Here is a 22,506-nt window from a genome sequence, read left to right on the forward strand (position 1 = left end):
TATACACTTTGCTTCAAACTTCAGATTAATTATCACATTCTATAGGGTAGAATAACATGTGCATGTTTTAGGCTGAATAACTCAGCTTCAAAATATCTAACAACAAATACTAAATGCCCTAAGCAGATCCCTTGCTATTCTGTAGAATAACTGATTTATCAAAATGCCACATGCTGATAAAATAAAAACTACTGTAAAGAAACAAGCAGAACTTCTGGTACTTGCATGCATGAAAATCAAATTGCTGTTGGGTTGGCTGAAGGCATCAAACAATAAAAAGTATGAAGAAATTCTTCTGGGGATGAGAGTTCTCAACCTCACCAAGAGCACAACATTGAATTATAAATAATGACACAAACATGTAACACAGAAATCAGTGTAAAGTCATATTTTTCTAACTTTTAAAACATTACTAGATATTTAATCATGTTTTAGAACTATATATTGGGCAACCAAACATAAAATTAATTTTTTAAAGAAGACTGTAATCCAATCAGTAGCAAGAACACCTAAGCCATTTGTTTCAGAAAAAAAAATCCATTCCTGGTGCATCTGCAAAGATATGCTGAAGAAGCAAGGCCAAGTTCAAGTTTAATGTGGAATGTTAATTAGACATGGGTTAAAACATTTCTTTCTATGTAAACATGTTACAATGTTCTCTCGGTCTACTTTTTCTACCTAGAGAATGTACTCTCATACTCTTCAATTCATCTTTTTTACTTCTTTCCCTCATAACCATTTGGTAGGTAATAGTGATAAGCAAAAATGTCAATGGGAGTCAATGGGAAGGCAAAATTACATTTTGGTTAAGGCAGTTTAGCTCTGCAATAAAATAAACATTGCCCATCTACAACTTATACAACTTGCTCAAATAGCTTCTTAGATATATGGGGGAGGACTGGGGTGGGTTCCAATGACATTAGTTGATGTGGAATTAAGAAGAACACCGAAAAATATTGCAACTGCATTACAGACCAACGTACAGGTGTTTCATTGGCAATTAATCTCTCATCTAGTAAACAGAACCAAATCCTTTTCCAATTTAAATTAATGGAAAGATGCAGAATGCCTGCTGCAATTCTAATACTCTACCTGTAAGCATTAGATCCATTGAAGTAGTAGACTTTAAAAACCTCTTATTTTCTTGTATTTCTTATTCTGAAATAGCACAAAAAAGTTTTATCATAACCAAGAAGTGCTGTGGTATTTACTTATTTTCTATGTATATAAAAAATATAAATAATTCAGTCAGCAGATGAAGCAACAGATTTTCAGGCAACGAAAGTGGTGGTGAGTGTACAGTTTGTTTTTCATCTTCCCCTGAGTTTCTAGAATTTGAATATTTTATTAAACAAATGCACACAACTAAGTTGATGGTTACATTTTATTTAGGTGGAACATGGTAAATCAAATTGGTGATTAAACAAGTAAAAATCAGTCATAAGGCTGAAGCCTGAAAAGGAATAGCTAAATAATGTAATTTCAAAGTGAATTGATGAAGAGTTTTCTAAATACCCAAAAAGTGTTTATTTTTGCATAATGAAAGAATATGTAATTCTAAGCAACTAATATATCAGTTTTAACATTTCTTTGGTTTTAAAGTTATTCGTCAATGCAGTTAAAATCAGTGTCTGTTTATGTCCCCTGGGTTTTTAAATCAGCTTTAATCAACTGGCTTGCAGGAGTTACATCCAGGAGTGCAATAGGTATTTAGAAATAACTTTCACTATGCAAAAATGTATTTTTGGAATTGGATAAGACTCTAGCTGGCAACATAAAAAATGTCTGTCTTCTATTGAAAACTGGAATTTACTTAATGACAGTAAAACATAATCATGGCACTTTATAAAGGACTAGAAGATTTGAAAAAGCAGTATGATCATGACCCTCAGTTCACACATAGGATGTTGTTAAACAGATTAGAGTGAATTAAGGGGCAGCAAGAACCTGCTGAATCTAGAACCTGTAACCTTGTGGTTTACAGGTGGCCGTTCAGTAATGTAATTAATTGAGATGCAGTTGATAGAATTTTGTAGTAGAAATATTTAGCAATTGGCATATGGTGAGCAGAAGTGAATACAAATAATAAGGAAATAAGTGGTGAGAAAAGAGGATGAGGAGACAATGATATGTTTTTGAAGAAGGAAATGCTGACTGGCTTCCACAGTTTCTGCACTCCAGTTCTCATTACTGATGACTTCAACATTCCCACTGACTAATCTGCCTATCCAGTTACCTCTAAACTTCTCTCACTAACAACTTCATTTGACTGCTCTCAGTGGATTGACTTACTTACTTATAGAGAGGGTCTTAGTAGGTGATTCCCTTAGCTCTCTCAACCTTCCATGTCCTTCTCTCTCCCAAAATGAAATACTAAATGCCCTATTCACCACATAAGAAATAGCACAGGTGATTAAGCTCCTTACATTTGGAAAAATCCCCAAGCCCGAATGGATTAATACATGTATAATACAAACTGTATAAGAACATACTCATCCCACAACTCCATACTCAACTTAAATTTTTAAGATGGGTACATCACTTGACCGTGTATCATTTCTAGTAGTTGCTCAACTCCAGAATGTGGGTTACACCATCACACTGGTGATTTTTCGTGGGTACAAGTTGTATCCAGCCTTTAGAACAAGGAAACGTACTTACTAGGTTTCTAGCAGCTGGTCAACTCTAGTGCTGGTGATGTTTTTCTGTAAATCACTAGATGTCTCCTGACCAATATCCTTCATAATGCTTCTAGCAAAGAAACGGATTTCAAAACCTAATAATAGCAGGTCATCTAAGCTGTTTTTTTTACAATGGTAAAATAAAAACTCCCTATATGAAAACAGATATGAACTGATTTAGTATATATATCTTAAAAGGAGGCACTATTACCTGGTGAGCATTTTATTTTGTGAAAAGGTGAGATTTTGAAAAAAGCGTAGAAAAAATGCATTCACTGCAATCGTGATAAAGAACACAACCACATTTTATAACATAAAACTTATTACTCAGGCCCTATAGTCATTCAGAACAAAAGAACACTTCTGAGTTACAATACTTAAGACAGGGGTGTCCAAACTTTTTGCAAGGAGGGCCAGATTTAGTGAGGTGAAAATGTGTGGGGGCCGACCATTCAGCCTGACATCCATTCTGAGGCAGCCAGCTTGCGATCAGGATCATTCACTCCTGGAGTTGCACGCATACACAGCATTTAGGAAGTGGAGTCTGTTTGGACTTACTCTCCGCGCCTCATTTAATCAAGGAATCACATAGCCGTAATATTTGGGCACATTAGTCATTAGTGAAATGATCTGCCAATTAGTCTATACACATACTGGCACGGAGTGACTCTTGCATACCTTTTTAGTTTACTGTACAGGTATGGGACCTGTTATCCAGAATGCTCGGGACCTGGGGTTTTCCGGATAACAGATCTTTCCGTAATTTTGGTCTTCATGCCATAAGTCTACTAGAAATTCATTTAAAAATTAAATAAACCAAATAGGCTGGTTTTGCTTCCAATAAGGATTAATTATATCTTAATAATAATAATAATATTACGGCTTAGTGATTCCTGATTACACTTTACTGTGCCACATTATTATTAATTTCATAACAGAGGCTGAGAGCCAGTGTAAATTTGAAAACGGGACGCAATTGACCTCCCCCACCGCACTTTGGACATGCCTGACTTAAGATATGTATTTCTTTTGTAGCTCTCTGTAGCATTCTACTTTCTTTATACAAATCTGTACTAGTTTATTGCATACCTATATATAATCTCTTTTTTGTTGGATAAAAAAACTTCAACTTTGAATTCTCAATAGAGCAACTTTAAGACTGACACTGAGGGCTTAGTCCTTAGCCCTCTTAATGGGCTATCTGCTATATCTTACTAGAATTAACTTCGCTAAAAACCCTTGTAGCCATCGCAACAGTCATTTGCCACTCTAACAACCATCCTAAAAATGTCTTTATCAACACTACCAATGTGAGTTTTACATGATTATTCATTTATACCTTACATGAACCCACATGAACCCTTTACAAAATATTTCTCTATCTATCTTGAAAACATTGTCACCATGTGTTCTCTGCCAGACCTCAGCCAGTGTGTGTTGAAACGTATTAATTAGTTTGTAGCTAGATGAGAGCAATCTTCTCATCTTTCTAGTCAATACACAGTTCTGCTACACTCGTATACTTCATCCATAGGCCCACCTCTGCTGTCTCACTATACAAATTCCATTTTGTATACAAACCTGATTCTTGTTAATCCTAATATTAATCCTATTCAATACCTTTGGTTTACGATTGATCTTAAAGTTTCCTACACAGTTATAAATGTTTAACATTCAGCAAGGTAGCAAGTTATCTTGATAATTAAAACAACATTAGTAGTTATCATTGTTTCAGGTTTCTGTGATTACTAGAATGCCCTAATCATGTCCCTACTTAAGAATTCTAATCTCCCTCTCAGACTAAAGCCTGTTAGCACTCAAGCAGTTTAGGAAAATATTTATTGTACTACATAACCTATTCTCCCTTCCAGAGATAGAATAGCCTTTTCAATCAGGGTGAGTAAATAGACATTATGGAAAGACTAGAAGTACATCTTACCATGTCAGCAGGAGCACACCAATTACTTGCCTTCATGGAAGCATTTGAGCTGACAATTTCTTGAAAGCAAGAATAGTTAGTAGTAGGAAAAGGAGGTAGAAGACATATAGAAGAGCTTATATTTGCACAATACAAACATAATCTAATGAATGGTCAATTGTAATAAGTAGCAAAATTTCCCACTGGTAAATAAAAATGTTTTATGTTTAACCAGACAGTGATTACTTGCACAAATGCAAGGGAATCTTGTCATCATTAAACCACAGCAGACTGATATCTGTAGATGTTTTTCTATTTGTTTCAGAGTCAACTGTATATAAATTAATCAGAGATGTTCCTTTCAAGCTGTACTTTGCAGTAATTGAAGAAATCTTAGATGTGAATCTTTTATAGTCATGGTAATTATCTTCCAGGATAATAAAAAACTATCGTTTGCTTTAGAACTAGTGGCAATAGTATAATAATCAGTATCCATGGTTCCCATTCGTTTTTGAATGTACTAGCTACTAAAAAAGATGAGTTGAACTGTTAAAAAGTTAAACAACTCAAGTATAAAAGTCCACTCAATATCTTCAATTACTCTAAATGTCATGCTATGCAGCAGATAGCCTTTACAATTTTCTACAGTGACATTGTTCTCTAACTCCACATTTACCCTTAGGGGTATTCATTTGATAACACTACAATGTTATAGATAAAGACAGTTAAAAGACAGTGTCACACTTGGTCAACTCTTGGCAAAGAATGGTTGAAATGCTATTGATTCATGGAACTTAAGTATAACAGAACTGAATTTCTGAAATGGAAATTTGCCTTTATTCAGAAAGATGGGAATATGCAATACTGACTTATAGGAAAAGGGCATTTGCATTTTAATACTGGTTTAATTGGAATGCATTTTTAGATTTTATTTGAATAAAAAATATTCCAGATATACTAAGTGGTAAAATAGTAAGTCAGGTTGAATAAAGATAAAAGTCCATCAAATTCAGTCTTTTCAGAACCCTTTCAAAGTTAAATGAAAATGCTCCAGTAACGTTGAAAAGAGGGGTAAGTTCATGGATAGTTCTAGCCTTCCTGATGCCTAAAGCAAAGTGTGTATTTTGTACCCCTTCCCTTTATGAGTGCATTTACTAAGAGTGACAGTAAATATTATATAAGCTGCAACCACACATGTGTATGTGTTTTGTTAGTAACTGTGTGACCCATCACATATAATGTTATGTATTTGAACTTTTAAATGAAAAATGATAATGGAAATCCTAACCAATCCAGGTCTTACTTTATACAGTAAATGAACTGCTGAATATTCTTAAGGACAAAAAAATCAGCCACCTGGAGCATGGTGAAACACTATTAAATGTAACAGCATATTTTGACCTTGCAAGATCATTTTAGTGCAGTAGGTGCAGTATTTGATAAATGGCCTTTGTAAATGATGCCTTTAATGTCCCAACTTCTTTGTAAAGAGCCAATGTACTTTATGAGCTTTGATTAATGGTTATTAGCATTTAAAATTTCTAACCAGAGAGGGTTTCAAAATGTGCCAATGTCCTTAATCATGCAAAACTCGTCTGTGATGCACAACAAACTATATAACAAATGTGGCAGAGATGCCAAGTTTAAACCATCAGCTCAAGAATTAGAATCCCGAGGAATCCCTGTCCTACAAAATATCTTAATTTCTTTTGCACAAACATTTCACTACTGTATTGTGCTGGATTTTGTAAAATTCCCATATTGGGCATGTATTTCTATCTAATCTATCTTATTTTATAGAACAATCTGTGGCATTTTAACTGGCCAACAAACTTGACTGACCTGAAACAAACAAATCCCTGGTGCATTTCAGCCCTTAAGTAGTGCTTTTTAATTGGTCTTGCACGGTTTAATAATTTAGGTTAAAAAAACACCTGTTTAAGTAATTTGTGTTTAAAAACCAAACAAAGCAGGAGGAACTATATCCATATATGATAAAAATATTCCACTGGCAGGAGACAGCCTAAATGTTACAAGGGAAATACAACAAATGAGTGGACGTCTGAATGCAAATGGTTGACATGAGAAGAGCTAAGAAAATAAATGTACAGTTTGTTCCTGGCTTAACCTTGTCTCAGGCAATATAGCCTTTGTGTTCACCACTTGATGGCAATGCAGAATAATAAATGGGGGGCCGTGTGTTTCTTTCTCCTCTGCTCTTTTATAAATTGTTCAGCGTGTATAGTAGCATTGTAAAGTCATATCACAGTGTAGCATCCTTTAACACACAAACATATTATTATTGTTATTAATATTTATAAAGCAGCATTGTCTCCCGCAGCATTTTACAGAGTAGTGGAATACAAATACAGTTTATATATACAGAAATAATTTCACCAGATTGGATGCACACACACTGTACTTACAACTGCATATTGTTAGGAGACCATAGGGTTAGGGCTTTACTCATGATAGCCCACAATCTAAGAATATATCAATGGACTTTTAGGGGAAAATTTATCAAGGGTCGAATTTCAAAGTTGAAAATACTTCGAAATTCGACCATCGAATTGAATTACTTCGACTTCGAATATCGAAGTCGAAGTTTTTGTTCATTGAATTTGGCCATTTGCGGTCGAGGTAAAATCGGTTGATCGAACGATTAAAACGATTCCAAGGATTTCATCGATCGATCGAAAGATTTTTCTTTGACTTCAAAAAACTGCTCTAGAAGGTCCCCGTAGGCTAACATAGCACTTTGGCAGGTTTAATTTGCGAAGTATTGAAGTCGAAGTTTTTTAAAGAGACAGTACTTCGATTATCGAATGGTTGAATATTCAAACTATTTTCGAAGTCAAAGTCGTAGAATTTATTAACTTCGAAAATTCCCTCTAATTCACTTCTACTCTTGATAAATCTGCCCCTTATACTCTGTTCTAAAGATACATATGAAAAAGAAAAAATAGTGGAAAGGAAATAAAGGAATTTCTTATTATTAGTTAACACAGGGGTCCCCAACCTTTTTTTACTTGTGAGCCACATTCAAATGTAAAAAGAGTTGGGGAGCAACGCAAGCATGAAAAATGTCCCTTGGGGTGTCAAATAAAGTCTATAATTGGCTATTTGGTAGCCCCTTTGTGGAAAGGCAGCCTGCAAGAGGCTCAACTTGGCAGTATACTTAGTTTTTATGCAATTAAAACTTGCTTTCAAGCTTGGAATTCAAAAATAAGCACCTGCTTTGAGAGCAATATCCAAGGGGTTGGAGAGCAACATGTTGCTTGCGAGCTACTGGTTGGGGATCACTGAGTTAACAAGTATATTGATTATTTTAAATGCAACTTGAATGTCTATCTGACATCATACATTTGGGAAACATAAGGTATGTGCAAAATTTGTTGAAGTGTCAGCACTCTGCATGGATTGTATAGAAGACTTTTTGTAAAAAAATTATGGAAGCAACTCCCAAATACAAGGACTTCTCTTTACAGTTAGAACAGAGGCATATTTGAGTGTAACTAGGCCTGGCCAGGGCTGATCTGATTGGCATGTTTTTAATACTAGGGGTTATGCTCTGTATATATATATATATATATATATATATATATATATATATATAAAATACAAGAGGAACTAAAGGTATTGTTAGTATTTTTGTAATTTTGCACCGGGCAATTTACCTTATAACCTTGGTTACAGGTTTGATTTTAATCAACATGCTAAAAAAAGTAATAATACTTTTAAAGGACCAGTAACGTCAAAAACTGAAATGATTTTGTATGTATTACAATATAATGTACTGATACTGTTACCCTGCACTGAAAAAGGTATATGATTCAGAAACTTTAGTACAGTCTATATAAATAAGCAGCTGTGTAGTCATGTGGGGGAGAGGTACGTATTCAAGTCAAAATAGGGAAATAGGTGTACAGAGCAGATGACATACCTACGTAGTAGGGGTTATTTTTAACTAAACAGGGATTGCATGCCATTTATTCAGTATCTTTAGAACTATAAAATGAAACGTTTTTTTTATATAAAATATTTGTGTGTAGAAATAGTAGGTGCTGGATGAACAGATACAAAAAAAAAATTATGGCATTACTTGGTATTCATATATTGTAATATATATATTGTAATATAGCAATTAAACATCATTCAAATCAGTACCTTCCCCAGTTGCCCCAGTGGAGCGTACAATCTAAGGTTCCTATAACATTCACACACTAAGGTCTTTTATTTTTCAGGAGCCAACCAACTTGAATGTGGGAGGAAACTGGAGTACCCAGAGGATCCACAAAGCATGGACAAAATATACAAACTCCATGCTGGAATTAAACTCAGAAGCAAGGTTGTTATTTTACTTACTTTAAGGGTAAAAATAAGAAGCACATTAAAACACTTGTGGTAGAATCTCATCACAAGCTTTTGGGTGACATTCTGTTCCTCGGGTGAATCCCTCAAAAAGCTTCCCTTCATAAACTGTATATGAGAAAGTGAAAACCAGTACTGCTCCCAGCACAGTTAAACATAGCAGTTGTTGGATGTACAAGGGGCAGTACTGCAACCCCAGAATGTTGAGTCCTGGGGAGCCCAGTGGCATCATTTTTAAAATTGTGGTAGAATCTCATTAAAGATAACTATTAGGTCTTGAACCACCCTTGGTAAGACACAAAGCAATAAAATAAATAAGATGGTCACACTGCATTGAAATGTACCTTGGCAAGGTGACCAACTCACCAAAACTGAGCCATAGTCACAAATGTTTGTGAAGATATTCACACTTTTTTCAAGGCATAAAAAACTACTGTGCAATAGCCACAAAATGAATGTATTTTTATTGATAATGGCTCTCCCAGTGTGCTATGGAAAATGTCATTTTGTTAACAAAAAAATTGCTGCATATAATAAAAATTCAGTTCATTTATAGTATAGCATCAAACCTTAATCGAATATACAGGGTCATAACGTTTATGGTCGTGAGGAACTTGGCATGTTCTTTAACTCTGAAAAGCTAATATTATAGAAGTGCATCTTGTTTCTGCATGATTTAAAATACGTTGCTTGTTCCAGCAGTGGAAATATATTATGCTTTCAAAGTGTTTTCCAGACAGCAGAGACAACTGAAAATGGGAATATTTTAAGTCTTATATTACCAAATGCTAAAACCCATTTTGCTTGTCAAGTTTTTACTGTTTGTCAGGAAATGCATTTCAGCGAGCAAATATCTATATTAGTGTACAAATATGGTACGCATTTCCCTTGATCATTTGATAAGTATTGCCTCTTCTTGTTTTTGCCCCAAAAGGAAGACATGGAGGTCTTACAATTAATTAAAATAAGTGGTCTGGCTTTGTTTAAACATTATTGCAGAAGGAAAAGGTAAATAACTTTCTCGTTTGCAGCACTTCAAAATACCAAACTGCACTACTGAGTAGGATTAAACTGTGGTGTATCTAGGATTACAGAAAGAACCCGTATACTAAAAATTTGGCCTGGCCACATTCTGGCAGCCTTATATAATTATATACTACACAGAGGGGCAACTATGGGCATTGTGGGAAACATTGCTCAAAATGAGTCAGTTAAAAAAGTCAGAATCCTAGAGGTTTACAAATCCTTAGTTGCACATTAGCGGCTTGCCATATTTACTGGTTATGAACGACTGGTGTTGATTAAAAACAATTTTATTTTAAATTGAAGTTAAAATCACAAAATCAACATTTGGATGATGACGGGCAGGGGGAGCACAGCTTGACGCGTTTCGTGACTGTGCTAGTCACTTCCTCAAGAAGCCACTCAAGAATCCTAGAGGTTTAGGCTAATGCTTTATTAAAAATTCCAGTAAGCTATTGAGTGCATGGACCAGGTAATGTACATTTTGGAACTTTCTAGTGATCCCCAGTCTACTCTGATACCTACCTTCATAAACCAGACAAATACTGTGTAATTAATGTGACAAAAAGTAAGTTCATACAAAGTCCACACAGTCCATTACATAGCATTGATCATACCTACACAATCAACTTTCTATAAACATTTGGCATCCACAGTCATAACTTTTCTAATTGTCATTTAAAATCCACACAGGGAAAAACAATTAACGTAGCAGATTATAGTTTACTCCTATCAGTCAGCAGGTGGCCCCTTAGGTTGAGCTCTAGGGGGATCCCTTGCAGGAGCTTATAAAAGGGAGTGCACAAGGAGGCACTTCCTCTTTTGGCCTAGAAATGCCTTCAAATGAGGTGCAAGTTAATAGAGCCTGCACTCCAGTTGGGGGATACAATGGTCTTTTTTTAAAAAAAAATGATTGCCCTTGACAATACTAGGCTGTTCGCATGGGAAGGGAGCTCCCAGGTGCAAGCGGCCATGTGGGGCACACGAATGCACATAATGAGCATGTGTTACAACTTGCTCATTATGTGCATGGCGTCATGTAGGATGGCAGCCCACAAGGGAGCTCCAATCTGGTGCAAACAGCCTATGTAGGCTAGTGAGAAACAAGGAGTAATTCGATTGGGTAGAGCCTCTGAGGCGAATGTGCACCAGGTAGGGAATTTGAGCATTCAGAGAACCTACCAATGAAGTTTTGGAACTGTTTGTGAGGCCACCACAGAGAAACAGAGGGGGGAGGTTTACAGTGAGAAGGGACCCCCTGTACAGCTAATGGCACTCTCCCTGAGCATTCCCTACATGATATGGGTCCTGGCGGCTTCAGGAGAGGAACACTATCAGTATGTGAGTAAGACAGATAGAGAGAAATGTGCATTATGTAACTATATCCTTGAGTCTGCAACCAGTCCCCCAGTCTGTAACCTGTTTTCCTGAAAGAAGCTGTTAAAATAGTGTGCATTTGTTCATTGCAACCTTGTGAGTATGCCTGCTTCTTACAGTAAAGGCCATCCATACCCCTATGATTGTAAAGGGTGTCTATAAACCATGGATGGCCCTGTTACATGGGTCTTAAATTTAGGACTGAGAATGTGCCCGTTATGTGGGCATGGTACCCAGGATCAGAAATGTTTGGAAACTGATGCCACAGTCATAATTATGTTAAAAAAAAAATTCAAGTATAACATGAATACTAGTTACCTGAGTTTTGTATTCCGTGGCAGAAATATATTTTTATACAGATACAACATAGAACTACTTATTCTGCAAAGCAATACCAATACATGTTTTCTTATTACAATATAATATCCCGTTTTGCTGCGCTATACTTGGATATGACATGAGGACAGTTACTACCACCTAGTGGTATCAGTTTAGAGATGCTAAAAGATAAAGTTTGCAAAGTGAATGGTAATATTTACAGAAAATGCACTGTTAATTGTATATTCAGATAGTGGTTGCAAATATGAATTAATTAATAATATTAGTATTAATTAATTAATAATATTAGTATGTCAAACACTAACAAAGCCTACATAAAAAAAATTGGGGAGGGGAATTATTTGTTGAGTGACCATTTGCTTTCACACATTAGAGAGAAATGTCAATCCACAACTACAAACAGAAAAAAAACGAAGGCATCAATTTTCAATAAAAAAATATTTTAAAAAAGCCTATATCACATGGCAAATGACAATGAAAAATATGTAAGAGTTGACTATTGCTTCTACAATAAATAGATTACAATGTAATAATTACAACATGTTTTAAAATAAAGTGCTAAGCCCAAATCTAATGTACAGTACAATCTGATTCTGTGGTCTGATTACATTTTTCTATTTAGCAGGTTTTGAACAAGATAGTGCTGACTGCTTATTATATTTACCCTTTAATTTAGATTCTAGCACAGGAAAAGAGGACATACAAGCTGTTGTACCACCTGCTGTTTCAGCTGATAAATGTAAACCAATACATCTCACATGTCCAATACAAATACAGTTAGGAGAAATTGTACATATCAAGCAGACGAGCGCCGGCAAAAAACTGAACCCTAATCTTCAACCCCATTTCAAGATTACAAGTGAAAGGTCCCTAATGGATGCACATATTGTTTGTAGAGCTCAGTAACAACTTGCACGACATCCACTATGAAACTGTATAAACGAATCAGATGTTGTGAAACTGGTGCAATTTTCTCCCATATAATGTCTGCTGCAGTAAGAATATTTCTCATCAGAGTATTCATCAGGGAAGGCCAAAGAAGTCAATGGATAAAAGTTTCAAATCATTCCTGGTTTAATTATTTTTTTTAATGATTTTTTTTTAAAAAACTTGAATGTGGGAAAATCCAGAGTTAAAGAAGTTTTCTGACTTCATTTTACCTGAACCTGAGGATCAAAGGGTCATAATTCAGCCCCTCACTGTATAACCCACAATAATTTGTGATTTAACTTGGTTTGATAACAATGCAAATGCTATTTAATGCTTAAAGGAGAAGTAAAGTTAAAAAACGATACCTATTTCTTTCTGTTTACCAGCAGCCCCCCTCCTGAAACGCCATATTAAAAAGTGTCTATTTAGTAGTGGCTTTGTGTACCCTTGTTCGTTAGTTTCTCCACTGTTCAAACTTTGGCGCCGCCATTTTCCATTCGGTACCTCACTTCCGCCTCTACTGTACTGCGCATGCGCCTCATTTCAGACCGACAGTCTCTAAACAAGGAGGCATTAAAACAAAGTTAAAATAAAGGCTTCTTTTTAATTTGCGCTGTTTTCCTTTTATTAAACATGTATTTAGACAGACCTCTGTCAGACACGCCAAAACGCTGGGAATGTTTAGCTGACCTCCGTTGCTCAGCTCCTGTGCTCACTGCCAAGCTGTAAATTAAAACCGGAGTGAGTGCAGGAGCATGTAATCTCCAACAGGGAATAAGCATCGCGATTGGCGGTTGAGTGAAAGCAGGCGGGGGCAGAGGTCAGGAATGAGGAAAAGCTAAATCACGTGCCTGCAACGTCAGCTCTTCAAGGGAAAGCCACAATATACTCATGCGCATGTGCAGGGCACTGCTGTGAATGATTGCGCATGCGTGTGCCCTAATAGGACTAGTTTTTGGACTGCAGCCAGGGAATGCTTCCATATACAGCTTTTGTGTGACAGCACAAACCTTAGTAGAAAAACGAATGAGGGAATGCTTACTGGTAAGGATACTTTTATTTCATGGTCAGCAGTTAGAGCTTTATTTGATTTTTGACTTTACTTCTCCTTTAATAAGTAAGCAAAGGTAAAGTTAAATTACATAATCATCAGGATGTCAGAATGACAACAAACCCTGAGAAGATCTCAAATATAGAGTTAGGTTTATTTGCCCCTTATGAAACTGACCCAGTTTGTTTGGATGTGATACGGGCTGTAAGATCCATAGGACTAGGGACTGATGTAAATCATGAAAACCAGTGTTTCAGCACTATATAAATAAAGAATATTTAAATATAATATTTGTTATTTAAGCTACACCTCTAATGTTCCCAAAATCCAGAAACACCCCTGTCCACTTTTTTTTGGAGCTCACTTTTCAGAATGTTTACAGAACTTGGGAGAGGTGCCAGGTAAACTATCCTAAGAGTATGGGCAAATTGGGAAATTAGTCACCCTAGTTGGGTGCAGTTCACAAAGGTCAAAATGATAAAAGCACTGTTGTGTTGGCAATGCAACATATGCAGTGTTTGTTGTTAAGATAATTACATTTAAAAAATTATGATGTAGGAACTGCTAGAGTTCCCTCATAATTAGACTAAAATGTTCTGCAATAAGGTGAACATTTTCATTTGTATACAGTTGGCTTACTTCCTTTAGTAACTACATTGTTTCCAGGGTGTGCATGCTAATATCAGTAATGCTATTTGTATGGCCAATTTCTTGAATGAATTTCCTGTTAAGTAATTTCCTTGAAACACATTTTCCTTAGTTTTCTATTGCTTTATTCTTCCTTCATATGAAAAAAATGTCAAGTAAAACAATTGGTGATTTCAAATTAAAAACTGTATTGTTCAGAATACAAATAATACGATAACAAGAGAAGTTGCAGTTTTGCCTAAAGCTAGTTATAATTATTATCATTGGAAAAAAATGTTCAGTTAATTAATGCAAAGAGCAGCCATATAGGATAAAGTTTGTTGGAAACACACAGGATGCTTTGCTTAGAACCTAGGGATTTACCTAGTTTTAACACAAACTATATTTTGAATAGCCAACATATGTTTAGGGGGTTATTTACCAAACTTGATTTTTTTTTTCTGGTTGAGGTTTTTTGGGCAAAAACTTGAATTGTTAGAGGGAAAAAAACTAAAAATCTTTAAGATTTATTTTACCCTGAAGCTGTAAAAAGTTTGAACTCGAAAATCCGGCATCTGAAACCTCTTCAGATGATGTACAATTCAATGGGAGATGTCCCTTTTACAAGTGAAGATATCATGATCTGCCCTGGGTTTTGTCCAATAATCTGAAAAGTTTTTGGGCAATAACCGAGCAAATCGAGTGATTTGATTGTAAAATCCAAAAAAATTGTACATCAAATTCGGATTTTCACTTGATTTTATCTTTTTTTTTTTACTTTAAGTTATTGATAAATAAGTACTGAACAAATGAAAGTACTGACCAAAGCTGGTTATAAATGTTTAAATAATTATGTAAAATTGTGTGAAGTCATTATATAAAATTACAAAGTGGTAATATATACATTAAAAACATTGCAGTTTCAACTACTTAATACATGTATGGGATATGTTACCCAAAAACCCGTTATCCAGAAAGCTCTGTATTACGGGAAGGCAATCTCCAATAGACTCCATTTTAATCAAATAATTATAATTTTTTAAAATGATTTCCTTTTTCTCTGCAATGAGAAAACAGTACATTGTACTGGATATAAACTTATATATAAATCCTGTAGGGTTTTACGAATGTTTAAGTCATTTTTTGTAGACTTAAGGTATGGAGATCCAAATAATTGAAAGATCTCTTATTCAGAAAACCCAAGGTCCCGAAACATTTTGGATAACAAGTCCCATACCTGTAACTATTTATTCTCTGTTTTACAATACATGATTACTACAATAAGAGAGGTTCTGTTGTGGAACCATTATCACAAAATTTAAATTTTTTCCTGATACCTATCATTGACCTACTTAAGGGATGCTAAGTATGTACTTATCTGTCTGCACCAACTAGAGGCTGTGCTAAGGAAGCCTAAGCAACCATATCACCAAAAATCCTTTGTTTTGTACCTCAATAAAAAAAAGTTTATTTTATATTCTATGTTTCATTCATTTAGGGATTTGGTAATCAAACTATAGGATACCCTAGAAGTATCGATCAAATACCTGTGTGGGGTATTGCTCTCTGAGGGTAAAGTGCTGTGAACTCTATATCACTAATATCTAATATCACTAATATCTTGACTACTTATTTGTTTAATAGCTGATTGTTTAACTGTGACTTCAGTGTGCATTACTGAGGGGAAGTCACCTGTAAGCAGCAAAAAATCTGTTCATTTTATGAAGCTAAAGCAAGAAAATAAATAGCAATCTATTCAGTTTAGAGAATATGCAAACAGGAAGTCATAGACAATCTTGGTGCTAAATAATGAAAACAATGGGGTAATAAATAATTAACTGAAATGCTTTCAGAGCACGGATATTTCATCCCACATGAGAGAATAGTACATTCTGAAAATGCACGTGTTTCTTATATTTCCATTACTCTTGGGAGCAGACACATTTAGTTTGTCAGTATAGTACTACACATTTGTTTACTAAAGGATGAATGTGAATGTAAACTGCAATACATAGCTTTGTGTCATTTATTGTTTGTTTTTCCTACTAGGATCTGATATGAGGCACAGGGCCATACTGGTGATTGTTTGCCTACAAGATTGCAGTTGCGTTTAGGTACAGTTTTATACTAAAAAAAAGATTCTTTTCTTATTTGCTTCTGAACAAAAGAGAGAGAGAGACACTTTAAGGAACAGTAACACCAAAAAATTCAAATATAACATACTGAGGCCCTGCACTGTTACAGATTATCGCCTGAAGTCAGATGAACGATCGTCCGTGCCAATCTTCCGACCTGCAACTAACTATTCAGATAATATAAAGTAGTAAAGAGAAGAAATCACATGATTCCCTGCTCATTATTGACAGACAGCAATTGTACGAAAGTTCAGCTCACATGATCTAGTCCATTACCCACAAGTCAAGTGTGATACTAAAAAATACATTCAAAACAACAATCAAAGAAAACCAGGGAAAGTAAGAAGCTTTTTAGACCCTGTTAACTTCAAGATAACCAGTTCACATATAATTCTGATTGTAATATGTTGAATTAAAATGTAATTTTTAATCTAGGCAAATTAAAAACACACACACCAACATGGACAATGCCAAACAAGACTTCATTATAGAAGTAGTCTGGGACCATGTCCCTAAAAACACACATTTAAAAACCAGGCATGAGGTAGAATGGTGGGCTGTAAGTGCAGTCAACGCTTCCATTCACAGCGTGACTGCCACAGTAGCTTAACAGTAGTAATGCCAATCGCAATTCCAGAACCCTCCCTTTCAACCGTTCCCCGAGGATTGTTCCTACCTATCTACGTGGGGAGCGAGTGGGAGCTATCCGCCCACCTATGCTACCGCCCGATGCGTTTCACCGTTAAAAACGGCTTCCTCAGGGGCATAAGTGACTAAAAAATAAATTCTGTATTGAGCTGTGTGGTGGAAAAACTACCATATGACTATCTATAATAATAGCACAATGCAGTGGAAAGTGAAAGTGCCTGGCCCACCCATGATCAAAAACCTTAGATTTTTAACTATGTTTATAACGGGTACAGATGTTTCAAAATAGAAAATAATTTGTATTTCATGTTTAAATAGGAAAGGACTTTTATTTTACAGATTTAACATAAGGAGAGAGAAGATGTCTTTCTTTGAAAGAATTACATGTCTGTCTATCATGTTATTATGCCATCCCTAATTATGCCTATTAATATCAAGGCATTTTAGCATCAAGGGATACTTTTTGCCAGCCGGGCGGCATCCTTTATAAAAGATGTCCAAACCATTTGAAGTTGCTCAATTTGAGGTACAGTATGAAAGTGAGATTTTGGACACAATTTGTTATGTTATAACAATGCATGTGTGGCGTGCGGGCTGGCTTGAAAACATTGGAACCTGTGGGTCAGGTGGGTTGGGGCCAACATCCATACATGGATGGGTTTAGTCTGAACACCTGTTTCTACCCACCCCACCTGCCCATATTTGGACATGAGTACAATCAGTTGCATCAATACGCAGACAAATTGCTTCAATTCTAGTGTGAACCCACTTTATTAATTAAGTATAGAACATGCTATGTTAAATAATACAAGGAACCACTAGGTGGAGAAATTGTGTTAAGGAATTGTTAGGAGGTACATGCTAGCCGTTTTCAATACAGTAGGATTCAGGTAAACACTCTACTTCAATAAGTATGCTACTCTTCATTAGACAAGAACTAATAGCAGTTATATTACGGATAACATAAGCAAAAGGTAAGAAACAGAAAGGTCTTTAAGGTTTGCCACAGGTGTGCACCAGATATTAACTTGGTATTGCTATGTGTGTGGTGCCAAATGAATAATTCACAGACAAGCTATAAAATGTACAGTCCAACTGCATAAGGTTTAAGGCAAATTTATCCCAGCAAATTTTAAAACATGCACATTTTTTGCTGACCTGTAACAATTATTTAGTAGGCAGTGATATGTAAGTGTGCTGGATTCTTCTCCTGGGATTAGTTTATCAGGTGACATTATTCTAAATTGCAAACACTGTGTTGCATGTTTGTTTTTTCTTTCAGCTATTACAAAAGCAATGACTGGAATTGGATTGTTTGACATACGTGTTTACTGCTTAGATCAGTTATAGCAAGATTTTGGGTCAAAGTGTTCTTATTCTTAATACTATAGATTAATGGTTGATACATGTTTATACACTTGTTATGGGGGGGGGGGGCTGGTCCACCACTGCCTCTTAAAGGAAGAATTGAAATGTATATATGGCTAAAGAAACTGGTCTATACTTTTTAAGTAATCTTCAACTTGGTTTCTTCAGCTCAGCTTAACTGAGAGGCAGGGACTTCCCTGGTATTTTAGACTGTAAGGCTAATGGTACAAAAGTAATTGTTCCAGTGAACGTATAAATGTTAGATTGGCAAGCCGTTATTTAAAAAGTAAGGTGCTCACTCTGAGACTGATACCTTCAGTCCCCATATCAAAAATAGAAAAGCAAAGGGACAGGGCACTCCAATGCAAACAGTATTCAAACTTTATTTCATAAACATAAAGAACCCAATGGTTTCAACCTCATGCAGGGGGATCTCTGTTGGGGGCATATGTGAAAAGGTCTGCACCTCTTATTTTGCATGTGCCCCTTACAATGAGGCAAAGTGAGTAACATCTGGCACTTTTAAGCACCATTTGTAACCTTAAAGGAAACCTATACCCCCAAAATGAATACTTAAGCAATAGATAATTTATATCCTATTTAGTGGCATATTAAAGAATCTTACCAAACTGGATTATATTAAAGTAAATCATGCCCTTTTACACTTTTTACCTTGAGCCTCCATTTTGTGATGGTCTTTGTGCTGCCTCAGAGATCAACTGACCAGAAATATTGCAGCTCTAAATGTAACCGGAAGTGTGGAAACAAAACTTTGTCCTTCAATTGGCTTATGTGACCTAACTTGTATGGTTTATTTGTGTGCACCATGAATCGAAGTATCCCCGGGGGCGGCCCTTAGTTTTTAAAATGAAATTTTTTTTAGATTATTTACCCAATATCATATACCCAATATCATATACTACTATAATGAAAATGGTACAGTATATTGACATGAAGCAGGGTTTTACATATGAGCTGTTTTATGTAATATATTTTTTATAGAGAACTATATTGTTCAGGGGTATAGTTTTCCTTTAAGAGATGAATTTCTGTTTTATGTGGAAAATTTGTTTCTCTTGGTGTAAAAGGTGCATTTGTATTCTGTATACTAGCAAATCTGCTAGTGATGCTGCATCATCAGTCAGAAGTGGCTGTAAGTTCCATGAACAACTTTGCCTGGATTATTGTAATTGTTTTACCCTAAAAAGTGCCAGGGAATTCCACTCACTTCAACTAAAGAAGTCGTTCAAGTTTTTCAAGATTAGTTACAGGAGGGAGCTCCTGGTGCCACAGCTTTCTCTAGTTATGCGCCCTTCTTAGGTGGGAGGCCTAGAGCAGGCAGGGTGCATTCTTTTAAAAAAAAATATTATTTCCCCCAGCTTAAATGCAAATTCTATTAGCCCGCAAGGAAAACATTTTTTGGGTGACAGGTGCCCTTGTATATTAAGTGCTAGGTAATAGTGATGTGTGGGCCAGCCCAATACCCACTGGACCTGTGGGTTTAACAAAGGGTCGGCGGGTTTGTGCCAACCTCAGCACACCCATTGTGGGTTGCGGCTGGATTCCTGCATCTTTTTTTATACTCTTGCTCTCACCCGCCCCCTTTGTGATGTCATCAGCAGGCCGGCCAGCGTGGGTCTTTATATAGAGGGGAGGAGGCGAGTGCAGGCTGGTTTATGTTAAGTTGGGTACGGATCAAGTTTTTCTCGACCCACAAATTACTACTAGGCAACTGGTTTTCATTCACAAGGAATGTAGTTTTATTAATCATACTTATATCTGAATATATAAAAATTAGGGTCTGATTGTCCAAATGATTTTTTGCCAATAATTGACATATATATCCCATAGTTACATTGTTATTTCTGCCTACTCTTTATTGTAGTATAAGGAATGTTTCAAAAGCCTCAAGGTAACTCATATAATGTGTTTGAATTGCTGCCATGTTCTCAGGCAATACCTTCTGATCAAATTCCTAGAACTGTTGCCAGTTGCTTATGGGTAACACATACTGGAAAGAGATTTTTTGAGAAGATAATGACAATCAAAGTGCTGGGCATGCCAATACCTTTAGGAACAGTCTTTAGACGAGAATTATTGATGAAATTCATGATAATCAGCTTTTCTTTGGTAAGCTGTCTCACCATTTACGAAAGAAACCATGCTAAAAAAAATCTAGAAGGAACAGTTAGGAGCTCATCAATGAACTGCAAAGTGAAATGTCATTTGTGTACATTCCAAATATCCTTATAAAATACACAACAGCTGTGAATGTCCTGTAAATTATATCTTTGCAATTAGTGCAAGAGACACATAAGAGACAAACCCTAATTTTCCATGGGTTACAGTAACAGACAGAGTGTCTGCTTTAATATCACTGCTAAAGTAATTTAAATAAGGTTTGTTTGTGATACTTTGTTCAGCAGTTTACATACAGTTACCTTTATAATTGCTAAAATATATATTGTTACTGGGTTAGAAGGGATAGGTGCTATTTACATGTTCTTTATTCATATATTATGAATATGATGCACTGTTAATATTTATTAGCAACCAATGTAGAACCTACACTTGAATTTGGTCATGTTACTTGTACTAGAACCCAGACGATGCTAGCTGCTTCTCCTTTATCTATGTACCTGGGTTTGCATTGTTTGCAAATTTAGTTTTGGTGTCTGCAGTGTAATGCTTTTTTCATACTGTTCACATTTGCTGTAAAATACTGGTGCAAGCCATGTCACCATGTCAGGGTTAGTGCAAATAAATCAAATCATATGAAACTAGATATAGATTATACAGTATATAGACATATACATCAAATATAATTTACTGCCTATAAAAAAAGGTAAGTAGGTGTTACCTGGTGTTCCTTTCTTTGCATGCCATGAATGTCTTGCCTCTCCTGTACACTGCAATACCATATGCAAGCAGGTGAAAGTTTTTGGTTTTTTTTTTTGAGAGCACAAAGTGTTGGTTTGTAGTTGCAAGCATAATGCATGGGCAAGGTAGGCGAATTTCAGGCAAAAATCATGGTGTCCATGGTGTTCTTATGTTTTGTCTGTAACCTAACTTGTTTCATCTCTAATTGTGTCCAACTTCTGTCCTAATACTGAATTTGAGACTTTGTGACCAGGTTTTCCACCTGGCCCACTTATGACCAGCCCAGCCGGCAAATTATCAGTCAGGGACTGGGGCCAGTCTTAGAAATTTACCATCAAAAACTACTGACCCTGACTGTCTCTATTACCCTTATAAAGAAGAGGCCTGCTTCTACCCGCTCATTCCCCCACCCAGGATGCCCATTTCCCAGCCCCATCCACCCATTTTCCAGCCCCATCCACCTATTTCCCACCTTGTAACATCATTACCATGCCTCAATCCCACACAAAGGCCGGCATTACCAACGAGAAAAGGTGCCAACTCTATTTGTGACAGACCTAGAGGTTTAGCCAGTTGCTAAACAAGGCACATGGGGCAATTTTCCACTGCCATATTTTAATATTGGCAGAGAAGTGGCCCAAACAGTTTGGAGTACTTTCTGTGGGATTAAGTATGCTTTCCTTTAAACTAGACGGTTACTTCACAAGGGTAAAAGAGCAATTACAGGCCTAATTGCATTAGTTGCATGTGACATGATTTTTTTTTACATTTGATTTCTGTACCTGAAGCTGGTCAGGCAACAGTAGCAAAAGGTTAAAAAAATCATTCACAGATGTAATTTTCTTTACAAATGTGGTGTTGCTTCCAGTCACCAACTGTTTTGGCATGCTCCGATGTACTACTTTTTAATAATCAAAAGCAATGAAGTTAGGCTACTGATAATAAAACTGATAAATAAGCCTTTTACCACATAATACAATTTAACCATGAGTATTTTTAAATGCTTGCTCCCAGACTCTGTACATATTGCTGGGCAAACATAACTTGAAAAAAAGAAAAGTAAATAATGAGTTAACATTCAGTTACAGCAATTATATTTCCATTGAGATTACAACAAAAGCATTATATTACTTCCCTGGGATAACAAGGCTGGTATGT

Source organism: Xenopus laevis, chromosome 3L (assembly GCF_017654675.1).
Source record: "Xenopus laevis strain J_2021 chromosome 3L, Xenopus_laevis_v10.1, whole genome shotgun sequence".
Lineage (NCBI taxonomy): Eukaryota > Metazoa > Chordata > Amphibia > Anura > Pipidae > Xenopus > Xenopus laevis.